Here is a 6,096-nt window from a genome sequence, read left to right on the forward strand (position 1 = left end):
TCATGTGACTTCCTGTAATCTTGTAGCTGCAGATTTTCTGCACCAGGGGGCAGATGGGGGGGGGGTCTGGGAGCAGGTTCTTTTCCCCCACTGACAGCAGCTATTGGCACTAAAAAACATGATAGCTGCCCAATAAAACCTTCATCCTGTTTATTATCTAATTGTTATCTGACTGCCTTCATCATTCTCAACCCAGAACACAACTAATAATCACATCATTGCCATGTTCTTAAGAAATGAATGATCTTAAGTTTTAATAAGGTGGTAGGTGCTACACAAGTACAGGTCAATTTACCATTTACAACATTTGAGTTTACAGTCAGTCCATAGATTCTCTCCAAACTTTACTCAACAACAACTTTCAAAAACAGGTAAGAAACTCTTGTTATTCTTTCTTCGCTTCATATCATAGCTATGAGGAAGTTTATTGCACAGATAATAAACTGATATCCAGAAATGTTGTCATAAAATATCATTTGAACCAACGTGTAAAAAAAAAGGGATAATCTACAGTAATAAACAGTGAAACCAAGTGAGATTTTTAAGGAGTTTAAAGTTCTCACTGAATTCAGACATTCCTTTAAACTCAGAACTTAAAATGTTCCCATGTGGCCTTTCCTCTTCTGTAGATTATAAAGAATTTGACACACAGCGCAACCAAAATACATTGCACATTTTACTGAGTTGTCCTAAAACAGCACATTAGTCTACCCAGATGACTTTCTTCTTTCAGACTTGTTCTCAGCTGTCTGGTCTCTGGTTGGAGGATCAGAAGGACGGGGGGGGGATGAACGATGGTCAACCACAGAGGAGGCTTTGAAAAAGGATGGACTCACTAGTAACTCCCCACCTACCGATGAGGCCCCCCCCCCCTTGCTGGGCAATGGGAGATGAAGTGGCCTGGTCGACCACAGTACAGGCAGAGGTTAGCTTTGCGGCATCGCTCTCGTTCTTCAGGGGACAGACTGGTGCCACCCAACTGCATGGGCTCAGGGTCGCTAGACAGAGGCTCAAGACAGACTGCAGGAGGGGTCTGGTTGGGGGCAGGGAGACGTGATAATGCGGCAGACGAGCGAGTGGAGGGCGCTTGTCGCTTCTCCCTTTTGCGAGCCTGGATGCGGAGGTCTATGTTGTTGGCTAGGGCTCCTCAAAGGAAGATGGAAGGGCGTAAGACACCAGCTCATCCTTGATGCCAAACCATGCAAAAATACACCTCAAAGAGTGCCCCCATTCCAGCTACTTGAACAGGCCTTGGTGCGGAAATCTATGGAGTAATCAAACACTGACTGGTTACCCTGACAGACTCAGAAGACCACTAGCGTCAGGAGACTGGAAACCCTGCCCAAAGACTTTGCGTAATTCAGCAGAGAATGATGCAAATGAAGCACAAGCAAGTGTCTGTTTATCCCACTCAGCCGTTCCCCACAGTCTAGCCCTTCCTGTCAGTTGATTAATGGTGAACGCTACTGTAGCTTCTTCAGAAGCAAAAGGTAAGAGTTTGTAAGGCAAAGAATATGGAGCAATTAGTCACAAACGGGTTACAACCCTCAGGTTCACCTGCATATCGTTCAGAAGCTCCAATGCATGGTTCCGAGACTGGAACCAGTGGCAAGGAAGAGCTTGTTGGACCGGCAGATGCAGGAGTGGAACTACCAGGGTTCAACTGGGCGATGGCAGCAGTTAGTTTTTGCACTTGGTCAGCCAAAGTGGAGAAGGCCTGTTTCTGAGCGGCAGCTGTCTGCTTAGTCGCCGTTGCAGCGGATGCCATGAATGCCTCATGCTGCTGGAGGACTCCCTCTGTGTTCAAATCAGTCTTTGGCAGGGGAAATGTGCGCTGGGTTCATATTATGGCCAGATTGTACTGTAACGGGGGGGAAGGATGAACCCAATAGCAGCACACGGTAAACAATGAATCAGTGATAGTGAATTTATTAGTAGCACAGGTGAATCTAAACAGTGAAAAAAGGGTGTCTTTCTTCTTCGGGGGGAAAAGGCAGGGGGTGAGGACTAAAGGTAGGGAAGGGGGGAAGCAAAGGGTTGCCTGTGAATCTTCTTGGGGAGTTATGGAGAGGGGAAGGGACCAGGGAAAGCGGACACTCACTTAGGGGGTAGTGGGATGACGGACTCCTCTTTGAAGGTGTAGAGGGTTGCAGGCATAACCGCAGACGTCTCAGAACTGGTATCTGATCAGTATCCAAAGGTCCAGGTATCAGGCAAAAGCAATGGTCAGCAAACAGGCAGGGTCAGCAACAGGGGATCAGTCCTGACTCGCAGGCTGGAGAGTCACGCATAGCAGTGGAACAATCTGCATGTATGATCGCAGCCGGTGTGGCCATTTTGTTCACCGGCGGTGCAGCTGCTCCACTTTTAGGCGTGGCAGTAGTGTGTTCAGGTGCAGGTGCCACTGTATCTGTGGCTACTAAAATCATTGAGGGCTTCATATCCAGTGACACCATGAAAGAGGCGCAAGTGATAGACGAAAAGAGCAACGAGGTTGCAGAAGAAATACAGGAACTGTTTGAACAACTGAAGGTGAAGAGTTCCTCCACGGACCCAAATAAAGTGGATAAACATGTCTTGACTGAAATTCTGAGAGCCATGGCCAGACGAAGTGGACTGAAGCAGCAGATCAACATCCGCAGGCTTGATAAAGCTCCACAGATTCTTCTTGACAAAGGACCAAGAAACATCCTCTTCAACCCTGAAGTGATAGTTGGACTGGTTGGAATTTTAGCATTTTTTGCACTTCAGCTTCGTGGAAAAAACGTAAACATTTGTTTGCTAAAGGAGCTGAGCAACTGGTCAAACTAATGTGTAAAGAAAGTGGTTTAGGAACTGGCAAGATTGTCAAATCTAGTGCTAAAGTAGCTAGAAAACTAACCAAAAAATGTTCGTCAAAAGCCCTAAAAGGAGGTGTCAAGGTAAGAATACACAAAAGTTTATTGTTGTTGTGTTTATCGTTGATTTTGATAAAGGGACATGTGTTTTGAGACTGACAGTCTGATAATATTGAAAATGAATCATGTATTGATCCATATTCATCATCAGGTTGCAGGAGGACTTGTTGGACTGGCGTTTGAACTTCCTGAGGCGATTGAAGACTGGAAAGACCTGATCACGAATAATCATGTGACTGAAGCGAGCCAATCACTGAGAGATACAGCTGACGCCATTCTAGAGATCACCGGGACGCTGGGGGAACAGTTCGACAACATCAAGTATGACGTTTTCTGTGATTCTTACAAACAACAACCTCACCCACCAAGTGGTATCAATGACCTATGAGCAGTCCTTAAAATACTTCACTTAGAGATACTAAAGCTAACACTATGCTAGCTAGAAAACGGATTGATTGATGATACTTTGATTGTCATATCCTAAACCCAACAGGACAATTTTGGCACTGTTTTGCCATTTCCAGGGGTTGACCTTCAATCTTTGAGCAGATTTTCATTTGGTGGAGCAGTTTTGACTTTAAAGTAGTGGACAAACATTAGTACCATGTCAATACAACACTGTACGGCAGGGATGACCATAGAACAGAATTTCAGATTTCAGGTAACAGATGGTATCATTACATGATAATATTTGTATGAAAATACCGCAAACAGAGGCTTTCATTGGACACATTTTGACAAGTCATTATATAAATCTTGTTTCAGGGTAAATTTTGTTTGTTGGCAACCACTGGTGTTGGGGTTTGTTGGATGATGTTAACTGTACGTTCACTTGTTTCATTCACAGGAAAATCTTTGACGAGATGGTGAAACGTCACGAGGAAAAGGCTTCCAGACGGAAAAGACTGATGTGCTGCTTGTGCTGCTGGTAATTTTTCAGTTTATTTGTTTAGTTTTCAGCAATCACAGAGACAAAATGAAAGACATGTGAGGGAATGAGGTGATGAAACTGAGCAGACTAGAAGAGAACCTGAGACAGAAACAGAGACTAACCAAGAGACAGGAAGTGATCAGCAGGGAGTGTGTGATGGGGAGGATGACGAGAGTGGAAGAGGAAGAGAGAGAAGAAGATGAAAGCAAGCAGGCGGGCAGCTGTGGTGCAGAGGCAGAGCGGGTTCGTCCCCTAATCAGAAGGTTGTTGGTTCGATGACTCTCCTGCCGCCACATGTCGAAGTATCCTTGAGCAAGATACTGAACCCCAAATTGCTCCTGATGCCGTGCATCAGTGTGTGAGTGTGTATGAATGAGTTAGTTTCTGTTTGTGTTTGAGTGAATGTGTGTGAAAGGGTGAATGTGGCACGTAGTGTAATAGAGCTTTGAGTGGTCGGAAGACTAGAAAGGCGCTATAATAGTACAGGTCCATTTACCATTTACCAGACTGGTAGAAAAATGACAAAGCGCCATCGAAAGAGGGAGACTCAAAGTAAACAAAGAGCAGACAGCGAGGAAGTGGTCAGACAGTGTCAGGACCAATACAGTGTATTGACCAAGACCAGAGAACCATCCAGACACCTCCTGGAACTATAAGAGTGGGGTTACTTAATGTAACAAAAAATGTAGGATTTTACATGTATGATGTAAGAAAAATTTAATAATTATATACGATATAATAATAACACCATAATAATTAATGTTACATTCAGCTCTGCAGAATGAGGCCAGACCAGGTAACCAGAGAATGAGAGAACAGGCTCCCCAATCTACGGTGGCCGACAAGGGCAAACGCGCCGCAACCGGCAAAACTCTGCAAACACAGGAATGATGCAAAACCAAAAACACACAAACACATAAAACAAATGCAACAGAAAAATGCTGCAATCACAAAAACGAAGCAGAAGCAAAAATTTACAAACCCAAAACAAATGCCAAAGAAAAATGCTGCAAATACCCGAAACACACAAAACAACAAAACAAAGCAAAACGCTGCAAATTCACTCAACAAAACGGAAGTGCGCCAGGCCACTAGGGGGGACTTTTTTAAACACTTGGCCGTAATCTTTTATAATATTATAATTACATTATTTAATACTATTTAATATTATTTAATATTATTTAATATTATTTAATATTATTTATTCTATTTAATATTATTTAATACTATTATATACGGTGGCCCAGAGGTGTCAGGCCAAATACAAAGGCCAGAACGGAAGTGACATACAGTCAGTATAGTCTTCTTCAATGAAACTAGTGCAGTTCAATTCAATTCAATTCAATTTTATTTGTATAGCTATTATCTCAGGACACTTTTCAAATAGAGCAGGTCTAGACCGAACTCTTTAACATTAATTACAGAGACCCAACAGTACCACCATGAGCAAGACCTTGGAGACAAGGGCAAGGAAAAACTGCCTGTTAAAAGGCAGAAACCTAGGACAGATCCTCCGGCTCTAGGTGGGTTGTCGTCTGTCTCGATCAATGATACAAAAGGTATTTGGTCAAATGAGCCCCAGACCACCTCGGCAAATGGTCTGAGTGATCTGATCTCAATGTGTCATTTTGTGGGTTAGAAATGGTTCAACGCGCTTGTATGAGTGAATAAATCGGCAATCGCCAGCTGCTGGACGGACTGTGGCAGGTTGGATATAAATATATTATATATATAATATATTATATAATATATATTATATATATAATATATATATATTATATATATAATATATATATTATATATATAATATATTATATATATAATATATATAATATATATTAATATATATATATATATATATATAATATATATATATATATATATAATATATAATATATATATATTATATATATATTATATATATAATATATATATATATATATAAAAAATATATTATATATATATATTATATATATATATTATATATTATATATATATAATATATAATATATAATATATATATATATATTATATATATTATATATATAATATATATATATAATATATATATTATATATATATATTATATATATAATATATATATATAATATATATATAATATATATATTATATATATATATTATATATATAATATATAATATATATATTATATATATATAATATATATATATTATATATATATTATATATATAATATATATATATTATATATAAATATAATATATTATATATATATTATATATATATA

This window comes from Dicentrarchus labrax, unplaced genomic scaffold (genome assembly GCF_905237075.1).
Source record: "Dicentrarchus labrax unplaced genomic scaffold, dlabrax2021, whole genome shotgun sequence".
NCBI classification, from domain to species: domain Eukaryota; kingdom Metazoa; phylum Chordata; class Actinopteri; family Moronidae; genus Dicentrarchus; species Dicentrarchus labrax.